The 16,935-nt window shown below is 42.8% G+C and overlaps 1 protein-coding gene across 1 annotated transcript in view; it reads right to left on the bottom strand.

The window, feature by feature from the left end:
- LOC126458607 (uncharacterized) overlaps positions 1-16,935 on the bottom strand; it is a 799,633-nt gene that overhangs the window by 136,993 nt on the left and 645,705 nt on the right. The gene's annotated exons all lie outside the window — the stretch shown is intronic.

Here is a 16,935-nt window from a genome sequence, read left to right as displayed (position 1 = left end):
TTTTATGGCCCTATACGGTAAGCTCGTTGATTCGAAAAAAGCGTATGGGGCCTGAAGATGGCAAATTGAATTGCCGAAACAGGTTGCGTCCGAAATAAAATAAAATAACCTCAAGTATACGGTGGTTGTTAAAGTTTATTGAACAGAGGAGCAGTCAGCATTGGTATATGATCCCGGCGTAGGCTGCAGAGGCCCACATGCAGAAACGTTCGCTAAACGGTCGTCGATGAGACACTATTGATGACCTTGAATCATGTGGGCGGTCAACTGCTATGTTTTAAGTCTGCTCTCTCGTACACATCTCTGCTGCCGTTGTACACCTCTGTCGTCTACGACCAAGGGTGCACCACCACTGCCTCGGCGCTGGTTTTGGATGAAGCCATTTTGCCAAGCTGGTATACTTTCACCACAGTGGCACACGAACATTTACAGACTTAGCCATTTCAGAAATGCATGCGCATGTGGCCCGAACGTCAATGATCATGTTCTTTTATACGTCAGATTAATCAATCCGTTTCCACATTATAACAGCGACTGCATTGTTTTCCCCTTCCGCACCCCCCCCCCCCCTTAACCCCCTGGGACATGCTTTATACATCATCCACTGCTAGTGTTGCCTCCTGCTGTCTGCGAGTGGTTATTGGATTTGGATGTTGAACACAGGCGGTGGTCACATTACTGTGACTGCACCGTGTGGATACATCCTGTAACCGTAAAGCACACCTAGCGTTTTCCTCCATTAAATGTTTTCCCCAGTGCAGGTTAACTTTTAGTGAAAGTGACGTATTTCTCTGTTAGATCATTAAGTATCTGAAACGCCTTTGAAATATCATTTTTACGAGGGCAGTTCAATAAGTAATGCAACACATTTTTTTTCTCGGCCAATTTTAGTTGAAAAAACCGGAAATTTCTTGTGGAATATTTTCAAACATTCCCGCTTCGTCTCGTATAGTTTCATTGACTTCCGACAGGTGGCAGCGCTGTACGGAGCTGTTAAAATGGCGTCTGTAACGGATGTGCGTTGCAAACAACTGTCAGTGATCGAGTTTCTTTTGGCGGAAAACCAGGGCATCTCAGATATTCATAGGCGCTTGCAGAATGTCTACGGTGATCTGGCAGTGGACAAAAGCACGGTGAGTCGTTGGGCAAAGCGTGTGTCAACATCGCCGCAAGATCAAGCAAGACTGTCTGATCTCCCGCGTGCGGGCCGGCCGTGCACAGCTGTGACTCCTGCAATGGCGGAGTGTGCGAACACACTCGTTCGAGATGATCGACGGATCACCATCAAACAACTCAGTGCTCAACTTGACATCTCTGTTGGTAGTGCTGTCACAATTGTTCACCAGTTGGGATATTCAAAGGTTTGTTCCCGCTGGGTCCCTCGTTGTCTAACCGAACACCATAAAGAGCAAAGGAGAACCATCTGTGCGGAATTGCTTGCTCGTCATGTGGCTGAGGGTGACAATTTCTTGTCAAAGATTGTTACAGGCGATGAAACATGGGTTCATCACTTCGAACCTGAAACAAAACGGCAATCAATGGTGTGGCGCCACACCCACTCCCCTACCATGAAAAAGTTTAAAGCCATACCCTCAGCCGGTAAAGTCATGGTTACAGTCTTCTGGGACGCTGAAGGGGTTATTCTGTTCAATGTCCTTACCCATGGTCAAACGATCAACTCTGAAGTGTATTGTGCTACTCTTCAGAAATTGAACAAACGACTTCAGCGTGTTCGTAGGCACAAAAATCTGAACGAACTTCTCCTTCTTCATGACAACGCAAGACCTCACACAAGTCTTTGCACCCGAGAGGAGCTCACAAAATTTCAGTGGACTGTTCTTCCTCATGCACCCTACAGCCCCGATCTCGCACCGTCGGATTTCCATATGTTTGGCTCAATGAAGGACGCAATCCGTGGGAGGCACTACGCGGATGATGAAGAAGTTATTGATGCAGTACGACGTTGGCTCCGACATCGACCAGTGGAATGGTACCGTGCAGGCATACAGGCCCTCATTTCAAGGTGGCGTAAGGCCGTAGCATTGAATGGAGATTACGTTGAAAAATAGTGTTGTGTAGCTAAAAGATTGGGGAATAACCTGGTGTATTTCAATGCTGAATAAAACAACCCCTGTTTCAGAAAAAAATGTGTTGCATTACTTATTGAACTGCCCTGGTACAATCCTTTAATTCTTTTGTTTCCAAATGAAAAATGTAGAAAGCCACAGTTTTAATTTTATATAAACACTATCAGATTCATCATTTACTAATTTTAGAAACATATGAATGTATTTCACTCTATACATGCAAAGCTTCATCTTCAAATTTTTTTATCTTTTTGAATGAATAGCAGTATGTTTGACCCCTGCAAGCCCATATGAAGAACGATAAAGAAAAAAAAATTCTGTAACGATGTGTCGATAGACACTTGTTGGGATGTGAGCCACTCTGTCCTAACAGAGGCCTGACACAACAGCAGGCACTCAAAGTGGTCCTGCGGCATTCCCCCTCAGCCAGATCGCAACAGCCACTTACGTTTTATGTGGGCCAGTTACCTGTGTAATTTTACAGGTGGGTGCTGCAATAATCCTGATGTGGCTTGAACAAAGCAGCTAGATTGCTCATGCTGCAGCATCAAGCAACGTTTCACAGACGGCTAAATGGCGTTAATCGAGTTACCTTCGCAACACACGTAGCCAGGGAATGTATACACATGTGACAAAAGTAATGGAATAGCGATATGCGCATTTACAGATGGCGCTAGTATCACGTACACAGGGTGTGGAAGGGCAGTACATTGGGGGAGTTGTCATTTGTACTCAGGTGATTCATGTGAAAAGGTTCCCGACGTGATTATGGCAGCACGACGTTACTTAACGGACTTTGAACGCGAAAACGGTAACTGGACCTATGCACGTTGAAACACGTATGTAACGCAGCAGCGATGGCGAGGCATTGTAGCATCTGTGACCAGAGAGTATGCGCTTGACCGCGCGAGTGTTGCGAGCGGCTCTCAGTCAGTAGTAGTCTTTGCGAGTTAGTTGTCGCTATGCAGAGTAGCAGTCAGTCTGTCGTTGCGAGTCTGTCAGTTCTGTCGTTGCGAGTCTGTAGCTCTGTCTAGTTGAGAGCAGTACTCAGTCTGTAGTCGTCATGCAGAGCGGTCGGTCAGTAGTAGCAGCCCAGTGCGGTTGTGTGATGTAGGCGGTCGGCAACAATGGTCAAGATGAGGAATAAGGTATACTGTTAATTAATATAATCATTAGATAATGAAAAATTTTATTTATTGTAATTATTCTCCAACAAGTCTCCCAATAATAATTTTTTTATTTCAAAAGCATTTTCTCAAAAATTTAATTTTTTTATTGAACTCAAGATTTCGTTGCACTTCCCATTTCATTCCACTTCTTTTGAAGAAAAATTCCACTAAAATCACAAAAAAAAAGAGAATATTATTATTTGCAATGCAGTTCCTCCAAGCGGTGCGCAACAACAAGAGCAGATATGTGACATCCATTTATTCTGAGGTAAGACTTTAATTCTGATTGTTTTACACAGGGCCAAAGACCGATATTTCGGTTTAATTGTATTTTCTTGTCACTGAACGGACTTTAAATTTTGTGAAGAATTTATATTTGAGTCAGATTGCGTATTTCACATTTTTTGTTGCCATTGTCAGGACATTTCATTGTGGGCATGTTACGCATAGAGCCATGTCCATCAGCATTTCTAATTAGTATCGTTATTATCTTTTAAAATTTTTGTGGGGAGGTTACAACGTGCGACATTCCATTTTGGAAATTGTGAGGGAATTCAATATTCTGATCACCACAGTGTCAAGAGGGTGCCGAGAGTAGCAGGTTTCAGGCATTACCTAGCGCCACGGGCAACGTATTGGCTTTATTTAACGAATGAGAACAGCAGAGTTTGCGCAGATGTGTCAGTACTGACAGACAAGCAATGCTAGGTGAAATAACTGCAGAAATCAGCGTGAAATGAACGAATAACGTGCGGCGAACTCTACCGTTAGTGGGGATATGGGAGCAGAGGATGGACGCGAGTGCCTTTGCCAACAGCACGACATCGCCTGCAGCGCCTCTCCCGGGCTCGTGACCACATCGGTTGGAGCCTGGACGACTGTATAACCTTGGGCCAGTCAGATGAGTCCCGATTTCAGTTGGTAACAGCTATGACAGGGTCGACAGTGGCGCAGACCCCACGAGGCTATGGACCCGAGTTATCACCCGGGCGCTGTGCAAGCTCGATGTGGCTCCACAATGGTGTGGGCTGTATTTCCGAGGGTTGGACCTTAAATAGCTGCAACTATTTATTCACAACCGATACAAAAGAGTTACCTATTTGCACCTGTTACTGTCCTTCGAAGTAGTCACCAGCGTTGTACAGAACCCGTTGCCAGCGATGTGTAAGGCGTAGTATACCGTTAGCAGAGTCTGTTCTGCTGATGGTGCGAATGGAGCGGTCTACTGCCTGTCGAATCTCTGGAGCAGTTCTGAAGCGTATCCCAGGAAGTGGCCCCTTCATCTTCGGAATCAAATCAAAGTCACAAGGACATACGTTCGAGGAGTACGGTGGATGGTGCAGTCCTTCCCAGTCCCATCGCCGAACAGAGCAGCCACAGCTTACGTTGTATGCGCCCGCTCATTGTCGTGCAAAATGATTGGTGGGTTGCGCAGAAAGTGTCGCCGCTTTTTTCGCAAAGCTGGTCACAGGTGATGCTCCCAAAACGAACATTAATACTGTGCTGTGACGGTCTGCCGTGGAGGAACGTAATGCGTTAGGATAACACCATCACAGTCGTACACGAGAATCACCATAACTTTCACCATACTGGGACTCTGACGCAATTTCGACTTTCGCGGCGACCCATAATGACGCCATTCGTTGGATTGGCGTTTCAGTTTTGGCTCGTACGATGTGGCCCATGTCTCATCCAGTGTTACGATACGGCGTAAGAAAGCCTCTCCTTCGCGCTCATAGCGCTCCAAGTGCGTCTGAGCAGCGTCGTAACGTATCCATTTCTGCATTTCCGGCAAGTCATGCGGAGCCAATCGTGATGAAAGCTTTCGCATGCTCAGGCGTTCCTTCAGGATGAGAAGCACAGTCGCGCGCGCTAATCCGGTTTCGTGGGCGACCTCACGAATCGTATGGTGTCGATCACTGCCCACTAAGGTGACAACAGCATGCACTTCTTCTTCAGGCTTGTGTGTGTGTGTGTGTGAAATCCTATGGGAGTCAACTGCTAAGGTCATCAGTCCCTGAGCTTACACACTACTTAACCTAAATTATCCTAAGGACAAACACACACATCCATGCCCGAGGCAGGACTCGAACCTCCGCCGGGACCAGCCGCACAGTCCATGACTGCAGCGCCTGAGACAGCGCGACTATTCCCGCGCGGCCTTCCCAGAGACGCTAGGACGACCTGCCCGATGCATGTCTGCCACAGTTTTCCGACCTTCGCTGAAGGTTTTTACTCAACGTGCCACTGTTCTGTACGGCAATGCCGATTCCCCGCACGCCTCTTGAAGACCCTGATGACACTGTCGTGCTGTACGACCTCTGGCACATTCAATCTTGATCCACCTCCGTTGTTCCTCTTTCGAAAGCGTAGTGACATCTTTACGTTAGACCGTTCGCTCACAAGTAACTGTGTTTCCCTCGATTGTGCGCACGCCGGCTGCGTGCTCAGAGGTAAGGTAGGTACGTCAACAACGTGTGCTATCAGCGACAATAGTAGAGTCCATTGCATAGTGTATGCACAACAGTGTTGCCACTATTTAAGTTCCAACGTATGTACATGGAATGGACTGGATCCTCTGGTCCAACTGAACTGATAATTGGCTACAGATACTTATGTTATGTTACATGGAGACCATCTATCTGCAGTCTTCATGGATTTCAGTTCCCAAACAACGATGTCATATCATCGGGCCACAATTGCTCCGATTACTGTGAAGAACAATCTGGATAGTTCGAGCGAATGATTTCGCCACCCAGATCTGCCGACATAATCGAGAAATTAGTTCGTGCACAACATTCTGCACTGTCTACAGTTTCGTAATTATGGGCGACTGTAGAGGCAGCATTTATCAATACTTCTGAAGGGCACTCGCAACAACTTTAGTCCATGCTTTGTCGAGTTGCTCCACTGCGCCGGGCCGAAGCAAGTCCATCGCGATATTAGGAGGTACCCCATGACTTATGTCACCTCATTGTATATTGTCCCTGTTCATTCCACCAGCGCTGTGCATTTGTACGGCCTATACTTCATCCCAGTCATGACTCGGACGTGCTGCCAGTCAGCTGTAACTTCATCGAGCTGCGCCATCAGCTAGGCAAAGCCACAGGTCTAAGAGCCATCTGCAAGTCCTGATGGTTCCAGGCTTCGAACTGGAACCACCGTGGCGAGGCCTCTCAGTGGGTGCCACTGCTTGATACTCCAACCAGTGTGCAATAGTCCTAGGTTCGACTCGGGTGCATCTGAAGCCCCCTGCCAGCAGCCTAGGTTGTGGGCAGAGTGCGTCAGTCGATACGTAAGCTCGCTCTGTTGCGAAGCTGACTTCAGGCTTGCGTCAGCAAGGCGCCGCCACTTGCCGTTGGTACGCCTTCTCGACATTCCGACACACTCGCTGCTGCCAGCCACAACCGTCGCCAACTGTATGTTACCGTGCAAGGCGGAGGATCGACAGATTGTTCAACTCCATCTTTGCCTAACTCACCGGAGCGTTTTTGCCTTCCGTAGTCCTTACCCAGCTTTCCATCAGACAGCAGGAATAAATATATCCCAAAGTGAAAATAATTTTTACGTGGTTCTTAAAAGTGCAGGACTTTTTCGAAATCTATTTCAATGAAAATAAACAAAATGTTTACGTTTTCCTTACAAGAGCAAGAACAAATAAAATCTTGGCCGAGTCATCTATTAAACAAGCAACGTAACATTGTGTGTGGGGGAAAGATGAGGATGTCACCTTACGAGTGCTTAAGCTCCACTTTTATCATCGATGAAGGAAGCGCATACACTAGATTCCCAATCAAGTGAACCATGCCTCATTGCACCGTCCATATATTTTCCGTGGCGTCCCCATGTTGATTATTGCACATACTGGTATGGTTCCTTTGAAAGGACACAGTCTATTTCGTCCCCCACGCTACCAGTATGGTTCCTTTAAAAAGGACACAATCTATTTCGTCTCCCACGCTTCTCTAGTCGAAGCCTGTGCTCCGTCTTTAACGTTCACGTCGCCATCCGGACGTTAAAACCCAATCTTCTTTCTTCCCTCCTTGTTCTGTATATATTTGCACCAAGTGTCGATAAAATTGTTCAGTCATTTTTTTGTGGAAGCCTCTACCTACACTCCTCCCATTCCTATGGGACTCATAGTCCAGCATATTTTCCTCACATTTTAACTGCCCATAGAGAATATTTTTATTTATTACCAGACAAATATCGGGCACACATGTCCATCATCAAGGTCATTTTATATACACAGTACTCCTTTCTTGGCACATCCCAAAGACGTTTGTCAATGACGTACATACAATTATCTCACCATATGCCAGTGGTAATCAGCAGATAGATTTGGAAGGTGTGTAACTGTTAATGAAGATGTGTAATTCATATTGTGTAACTGTCAAAACGCGATGTGTAAATGGTATCGCCATTGAAAGTTACAAACTATTCGAATCTGTATGCTGATTCCGCTGATGTATAGTATTTTAAAGTTGAATTAAAACAGTTTTGACCGAAATGAAATATTTATTGTCAATGGTAACCGGTTTAGGTCTAAATGTGACCATATCCAGGCCATATTACACTGGAATATGAGTACAGAATTGATTTAAAGGGCCATTTGATAACAATAGTAAGATATAAAAAATATGAAATATAACGAAAGTTAAAAGAAAGAAATTATACCCACGATGGGAGGTGGTGGCGGTGAACGGAGCGGATATACTGAATCCACGGACGTCAACTGTTCGATAGTAGCCAATGTATTGCTTAAGTATATGAAGCTCCGCCCATCGCATATCACATTATGTCAGTAGAGCCAATTACGTATGCAAAAAGCAAAATTGTTATTACAATAAGATACAAACAGAATAGTTATACAGAAAGATAGTAAAAAAAAGCAGAAATGGATACATCACAAAAATAGCTTCAATTGCAATCATTTTGTCAAAATGTAATATAAGTATGTATAACAGAGGCAGCCAATGATAATCGGTTGTGAGGATCTGCAGAACACTCGTAGATCGTATGGCAGCAAAGACAGAGCTTCAGTTACGCCATTGGTTCCCACGGAGATGGCATGGAAGTATCGATGTGCACCATCCAGCGCAAGACACTTTCAGAGCTCGGACAGAAACTGTCGTTAAAATATACCGGCATGTATGCAGGCAGGCATGTAGCAGTGCATGCCAGATGTTTCAAAATGCTTGTAAATTGTGGTACCAGCAAAATAAAGCCATGGGGCTGTCGTAGAAGTGTCGGTGTGCACGTTTCACCGGAAAGTGAATTCAGAATTGCGGCAGCGATTAGCTGTTAAGGAGTAGGAGTACTGGTATCCAGGTAAGAAAGATGTAGAAATGCAGATAGCACAGACGAATGTGACTAAATAACCAACAAGTAAAATAAGTGTGCAAAATATAAGTTACTTCAAAAGAAGCACTGCACCAGCAAGCTGTCGTAAAAATGACATGGACCCATCACGGCGGCCATAACTAAAGACTATAAGCAGTCAAAACTATAAAATAATTGTTTACAGTTACGTATCACATAGTAGTCAAGAAAAATTAAATAAAACTGTCATAAAACGTCACGGACCCATCAAAGCAACCAACAATAAAACACATAAGCAGTTGAAACTGTAAAACATACTGTGAAATAGTGGTTTACAGTAACGTAACACGAAGCGGCCGTGAAAAAATTCAATAAAATTTCTGTGTTATACGATCTGAAGATGGTTAAATTTTGACCGAAACGGGTTACCATTGGCAACAAATATTTATTACGGTCAAGACTGTTTTTAATTCAGTTTTAAAATAGTTTATCAAGACCGCTAATATTCTCCACAAGAAATGTTCTAAAAAATTACAATAAAGTAATTATATTACTTTACTGGCAAACTTCGTTGGTATATGCTAAGAAAACAGTACACATAAGATGCTGTCAATGATGGGCGTGTGCACTCTGTAACATTCTGGAAATAAATAAATAAAAATATCTCTTTTGGGCAGTTACGTCAACATACATACCACTTCCATTTCTACTCACAGAGACGATGGTAGTTTCTTATCTTCACAGTAATTGTTACAGGCGAGTATGTGAATACTGATGTACACGAAGGAAGAAAGGGGAAAAAGAATGGATTAAAACTAGTGACAAGAGAAATCACAAATCTCTATCAGTACAAATGTGAAGAAAAATAGGTTCATTAATAGCAACTGTCTTGATTGATAATTTTGCCCTGTTTTTTAAAAACACATGCATAAGAAGTAGTATAAACTTAAGAAAGTCTCCAAAGAAAACTAACTTTAAAAGGAATATTAGAGGAAAGAATCGTGGGAAATACGAAAGCACTAAGAATTAAGGAAATTAGTACTTCAAGAAGCAATACTGAAACATCTTATTATGCACAGAATCGTAAAAGGTAATACAGAAACACTGTTGTTTCATATTTATGTAGTGGTATGCCTAATTTTCGCTTTTTCTTCATGTGTGGAACCTCCGTAAAGCGAAATTTTAAAACGCTATGAAATTTCCAGACGCCCCTTTTAAAACAGGGAACCACTATTTTGGTGATTGCCTTTTCCTTTATCGCGAATGACTTGTATTAATGTAGCATTACTTTACTTGAAAGAGTTTTCATCAAAATTGGATGACACAAATTACGTGTTTAAGATCAAAATAATGCGTATTAGTAATTGGACGACTGTGTCTTTCAGAAGTTACTAGTTCTCGTCATGGTTATTAGTACTTGAAGAGAACGTTGCGCGGGCAAGTGCCATTGGCTATGAAGTGATGCGCCGTTCCAATGAGAAGCAGCAGCCCGGCAAACGCGATGAGTTTGGTGGGTTGCCTACCGTATGGATGCTAGGGGAGACGCCATATTGTTGGGTAAAAGAGATTTCGACGAGCGTCTTTGTACTAGTCGGACACTCAGAACTGATTCTCGTGAAAGGGCTTAGCTCAGTAGAGTTTTATCACTGAAAAAAAAAAAAAAAAATCGAGCTCAAACGTCACGACGCGTCATTCAGTTTAGATCTGGTCGAGTAGATAGAACGAGGCGAAATCGATAGAACAGTCGGAAGTCAATAAATTTTAGTTATAAATATCGGGCGTGAACTCTATCGGAGAAAGCTAAGCATTAGCAGGCGAATACACCTGTGGAGTTAGCTCGATGTTAATCCAGGCGATGGGCGGTGATCAACGTTCGCAAAAAATAAACTTCAACGTGAGCTCAATTTTAATTTCAGAATATATGTTTTCACACGGTGTTTTTCAAAGAAATCTAGACTTCTTTATTTTAGAGCATTCAGGGTGTATGCATAACAACGCCATGGATATTGAACGGGAGAGCAAATTGGCCGTTTTTCAAGAGAGAACTACTTTACAGAAATGCTACAGACTGCACTGTGGCGCATCGAAGATTGACAATGGTGACGTTGTATCCTAATTAGTTACGTAATTCAGTAGCCATCAGCGTGTAGCGGACAAATAAGTAGTATGCACTGATCGGGTACCCCTCCACAAAGACAAGTAACAGAATGTATAACTAATGAGGATGCCAAACACAATCGGAAGAAGTTTCGATGCCACCATTCTCAAGCCTCGACACCACACAGTCCCAAAAAATGTATTTCTGAACACGATTTACCTCTTGAAAAATGACCAATTGGTCATTCCGCACGGGATACGAAACATTTTTGGTGCACCTCGTATATGAGAGCGGCTACAGGCTTCCTTACTTGCAAAACTTTGCTAATAAATACTGAGGCTACATTATTTATTGGTTGTTGAGTGATGTCTGATTAAATTCCTTCGTCACTCGCTGGGGGCTGGTGCGATATCCGCCGGACCGTATATGAGCTCGTTCTGAGTGGATTACCATCGATTACTGCAAGATGACCCAGGACAAGTGCTGTCAGTCATGTGGCACGTGGGATGCTACGAGCATTTGCCAAAGTTGAGTATTACTACAAGTGGGTGTGTCATTCTCTATAGATTTGCGAGCGTGAGAAGCACGTCGCTCGTATTTGATGGAAGACGGCCATGGAACCTTGTCTGTTACATGTGTCTACTGAATTCAGAAGGAAAGTGGGATTAGTGAGCTACAGTCATCGGCGCTTGTTGGACATATTTGGTGAGCACCTTAGCGTGCAGGCTGCACAAACATTTTTCACACCTATCATCTGGGGGTCTGTAAACTGTGTGTGTTTTCTTGTTGTCGCTTTGAGTTAACCCCGATTTTATTTAAAGAGTTTACCGGTTTCTACTTGACGGACTAAAATTGTCGCTAAAAGTGTATATGCCACAGTTATTCGCGACGGGTTGTCTAGTTACTGTCTACTGGGTTTGAGCCCTGTTTGTAATTTAAGAATATTATATGTAATTTATTTGGTACTCTGGATTTATGTAAGTTCAATTTTACTACCTGCTGTTTCAGTACATACCATGTGGGGCCTGTTGGTCACATTTTATTTATAGATTATTTTGTAGGACTACTCTATCACAACTTAAAACCAAGCTACGGACGTTGGTACATTCTCTCTTCGCTGATATTTGAATTCGACGTAATTCCATGTATGGCTGTTTGTTTATAATGTCTGACTCTTCAAGGAGACAACCGCAACCTATTTACGAGAGTTCTGATATACATAAAGTTGCTCGTTGCCTGTTGTTACCTGGTCTACTTACAGGTGTTGACTGATGCATTGAGTAAATGTTTGTTGATGATATATTATTATGGAACATTGTTAATTGAAATGTTTTCTGTCTGTTCCAGTAGTACCTGAACTCATACTGTGCTTTATTGAATTTGTTTTGAGACGGAACCATCTGGTGAGGTGAAGCTTTGCAGAAGGTTAAGATCTGAAATCTCTAATATTGATCACATTTGAAACAAAAAACGTTTATTGCCGTTTCTTTTGAACTGTGGCAATTATTCATCTGACCGTGTCAAATTCCCCTTGTGCCAAAAGAAAAAAATCATAATAACTGTTTGCACAACTGGCTGAATAAAATTAGTTTGTCTGTGCTGTTTGATGTGTTATGTTTTCTGTGGCCTATCACCTTACTGCTCCCAGCGCCTCGCTTGCTACCGTTTTCATATGGAAGTATTTTATTACGTTAACCTGTCACATGGTTCAAATGGCTCTGAGCACTATGGGACTTAACATCTGTGGTCATCAGTCCCCTAGAGCTTAGAACTACTTAAACCTAACCTAAGGACATCACACACATCCATGCCCGAGGCAGGATTCGAACCTGCGACCGTAGCAGTCTCGCGGTGCCGGACTGAGCGCCAAGAACCGCGAGACCACCGCGGCCGGCCTTGTCACATGGCATGCATCGAAATCGTCCTAGTGTTGGGTGGATATGCATAGAAAGACGTTTAGGGAGAAGTATTCTCCATAGAGAATGAAACGCATGTCCTTGATGTGCACAGGCATCTACGTTGTTCTCTCGGAGAGAAGCCCTATCAAAGACTATGACTCAGTCGTATATATGCTGCCATGTGTAGAAATCATTAATTCCTCGATTTCTCTGATAATATTATGTTGAAAACTCGGCATGTAACCAAAATATGTGATTCTTTATTTCCTTCATGCTGTAGTAGTAGAGGCCGCACAACGCCGTAGCAATTAGAATGTAGTAAAAAATACCATCTTTATTTCAATTGATGTGTCTTCACTAGCGGACTTGGTTTCAGAATGTGATCATACAATTTTCGAGCCCATTCGCATATTTGTGTCAGATCTTTGTGGAAATACGAATCAATCATAAAGAGCTCAACACGATAGTAGGGATGCACATGATTATGGAATGAATACATTTTGAGACTGGTTGGTTCAGTAAAGTCATTTCTGTTGCTGCATAGGTGGTGTCATCCTTGATCTTGTGTGTGCCACCTCCAAGGAATATACTGTGGTAAGTGGAATGCTACTACAGCTTTCTATTTTAGGACAACCGAAAATAATACGGAGCTAACCGATCAAAAGTTAGTAAAAACTGTGAGATACGGAACGCTTCCGAATCCAAAATTGTCAGCTATTATCAAAAAACTAATGTATAACATTTACATTAAAAAAATAAACATTATGGAAAAGTCTACAACATTTAAAGCAGAACAGATTCCAAATTATTTATTTAGATGTGAGTAATGTAACCCAAAAGCGCACCTCATTACTGTACTAATTAAAATGTGTTTAGCAAAGAGGTGAAGCTAAAATGTCAAAAGGATGACTGATGATTACGGGTAAAACTTTTGTAGTATTTTCGGACTACCTGTTTAAGTGACCCCTAGGCCATTGTTGCATGGTTGAAAGTGAGAACCACCTAGCGAGGACTGAACGAATAGTCTGCACTAAGATAGCACTACAGAAGCAGAGTTACATAAATTTGTCCAATCTCAGTCATTTCTTCGCCACATCACGTAATAACTCGACGAAAGAAGCTCTATCAATGGGAAAGTGCTTGTGGGGAAAGCATTTTAGATTATAGCTGAAGATACAGAGCTTGACACAGAGCATGCAGAAATGTATAACATCAACGTAGCTAAAGGACTAGTAGATTTAAGTTATCGGAGTCATCAGAGCCAGAGACTTCAACAGCTCTGACGTCACAAAGGGTGACAGGCGCTAAATGCAGACACATCCTACTGTATCAATCAGGAGGAGATCACGTTTCACAGCCGTTGGCCTCCTCCAGGACGCCGATATGTAACTTGAAGAGATAACCACTGGTTCAGACAATCGAAAAGATCCGGAAAGAGCATAAACCACACTGTGAAAATTTCCATTATCTGTTGTTCTAGGTAGTAGGCGTAAAAATAGCTGCAGTCATACAAGAGGATTATAAATAGTCTGAAAAGATTGTAAGGATGTTGCGGGGCAGGTTGTGGTGAGAAACAAGTGTTAAGAAAAAAATTCGGTACATTGCGCCTTCATCGAGTCATTTAGCATTGTAGTTAGTCAGTCAGGTTGGCGCACATGCAAATTCAAGCAGCCTGCCAGAGGCAGTGTCAGTAAATACGTTCTGCGTTTGGTTTCTTCAAATCCAACAGACGTAGCTTTTGCTCACCTAGCTTAAATTTATTACTTCCGAAAAAGGCGCACTTTAACTGCTAACGAGCACTTCAGCAAGTGGTTACTGCATTATTGCACTTTAGCGCTTGCAACAGCTGGAATTTGCATGCACAACGACGTAATTAGCTAACTTCAGTACTAGAAAACTCAGAAACAGTGCGAAGTATCGAATTTTTTCCTGAACTGTTATTTCTCAGAACAGCCTTCCTTGCACCACACAAATTTTCAAACTGTTTCTGACCACCCCGTATGGATGCGCAAGTAAGGCTTTGCCGTGGCTTGAGTCGTGCCAAGACACTTAATCCAGAAGCGTCCGTAGTAGTGCAGATGATTGCAGAAGTGGTGCAGCGAGCATCTATGTATATAGGAAGACTCGACGCACAATCTGTGGTAGCCACTGGCTACACAGTCAAATGAAATGTGGAAAAACTGTAGGTTTTAGTTTTCTATGATGTGTATATAACATAGTGTGTATTAGAATTAACTCAGTAAACAAAGGAACAAGTAGAAATATTACCTGTTTCTTTATTTTCTGAATTCATTCTAATACACACTATGTTATACATTAAGTGTACCAAGTGTGATTGATTCCTCTTGTATGTACACGATATTATTATCCCTTGTGTTTCAATTTGTACCATCTTCGGAATGTTAGCTGTTTTTTCTCTGCATCTAACAGTCTTCCCGGAAACACTTCACATAATTCACTACCTGACGTTTTCTGCACCGTCGTAGCGCTTGTCAGTATGGATTTCCCATTTGGCGTCCACGTGTCAGCATTTCAACATCTGACCTGTTCGCCAGGGGAAAATAAACATTAATGACGAGCTTGTGCCAAGCGTACTTGGAGGTATTAACCAACGTAAAAACATCCTACTCGTAGTAGCTGTAGCAATTAGTCTGCAAGTGAGGTAAATGCTGATGTAATATTGTTCAGTACACTGTCGTCCTCAGTGATCAGTAGAAATATCTACACTTATTCCACTAACACCCTCTATAGTTAGGACATACTACAGTCTTCTACAGAGCTATATGAATAAATATATAAATGGTCTAAGGACACCTACAAAAATGAAAAAAGTATTCAGCGTGATGTCGATGTTCAGCAGTGGTACGGTGATATTAGATTGAGTGGATTTGATGTCGCCTGATAAATGTCTTCGACATTCTAAGGGTGAAATCGACAGAGAGTGAGGGTGAGAGAGACAAGGAGAGGGTTGGAGTGGAGCAAAGAGACAGATCGAAATGGGAGCGGAGGTGGATAAGAAGAAAGAATAAATTCTGACAGCTGGAAAGATTCTTCAATGTGAAACGTGATGGGCATTCAAAAAGAAATATAATTTAGAAGAACTTTAAGGGGAATAAGGACTTTACTGCTCCGAGGAATTTATATAACATTTAAAACAAACCGAGAAACGCCACATTGTACACTGCCGCTTGCGTTACGGCAGCAAGAGCTTCTTCAGAATAAACGAGCTCTTTCATTTCACGCAAACTGGGCCTCTCAATCAACGTCAGAGGGGGCCATTCATTTGCTTTGTAAGCGGCCCGACTTTTTCGCTACGCACCGGCTACGCTACTTAAATAAAGAAGATAAATTACGCTCCACCACATACTAGCGTTGTGGTTCTTCCGCTCTCGGAGGCCGCGGAAACTAACATTCGTGCAGCAGCATGCACAATGTTTCCTGCTAAAGTTTTAGCTTACTACTGGTTTTTGTCTTATAATATATGGGTCCTTGTTCAATATTTTTGTTAACATACATGACGCACTACTGTAGATATTTTTTGCCTCTTTATACGGCTATATCGCACGCATTATGACGTTTCTGGAGAACTTGCGCAAAAACAATGTTCCGCAAACTGAGGCCTTGCGAAACAACTCTCTCTCTGTTCGTCCACAAGATTCGGAGCGCCGCAGCCAACGGATCAGCAGATTGTGTCCGTGTTCTTTGATTACCGTGTGGTACTCGATACAGTTCCGCACATGTGGTTTAGTATTAAAGATAATGCGGTAGCGTTCTCGCTTCCCACGCCCGGGTTCCCGGGTTCGATTCCCGGCGGGGTCAGGGATTTTCTCTGGCTCTTGATGGCTGGGTGTTGTGTGATGTCCTTAGGTTAGTTAGGTTTAAGTAGTTCTAAGTTTTACGGAACTGATGACCATAGATGTTAAGTCCCATAGTGCTCAGAGCCATTTGACCCATTAAAGATAAACAAATAGTGAGTAACAGATCAGGTTTGTGATGTACTCAGAACTTGCGAAATGACTACGGCGAGAAATTTCTTCATCGGCGCTAGCGATGCATAAAATGGACAAGTCTCTCATATCAGAAAGTTGTCCTAAGTCGCACCTCTGTAGCTGTTTCAGAGATTTGGTTCAACACTATCTAAATTCTGATTGAATCATTAATTAATATTTTTGTATGGCTCTCATTGTTGCCCTGAAAGATGGTAATGGAGGCCAGAATTATATTCTGTGAAATTATATTCTTTCTTAAAAATTTTCATCCCCTCCCCATTTCACACCCCTGTTGTTGTTGTTGTTGTTGTGGTCTTCAGTCCTGAGACTGGTTTGATGCAGCGCTCCCTGGTACTCTATCATGTGCAAGCT

This window comes from Schistocerca serialis, chromosome 2 (assembly GCF_023864345.2).
Source record: "Schistocerca serialis cubense isolate TAMUIC-IGC-003099 chromosome 2, iqSchSeri2.2, whole genome shotgun sequence".
Taxonomy (NCBI): Eukaryota; Metazoa; Arthropoda; class Insecta; order Orthoptera; family Acrididae; genus Schistocerca; species Schistocerca serialis.
The sequence above is the reverse complement of the archived record's forward strand: the minus strand, read 5'-3'. Positions and strand labels throughout refer to the sequence as shown.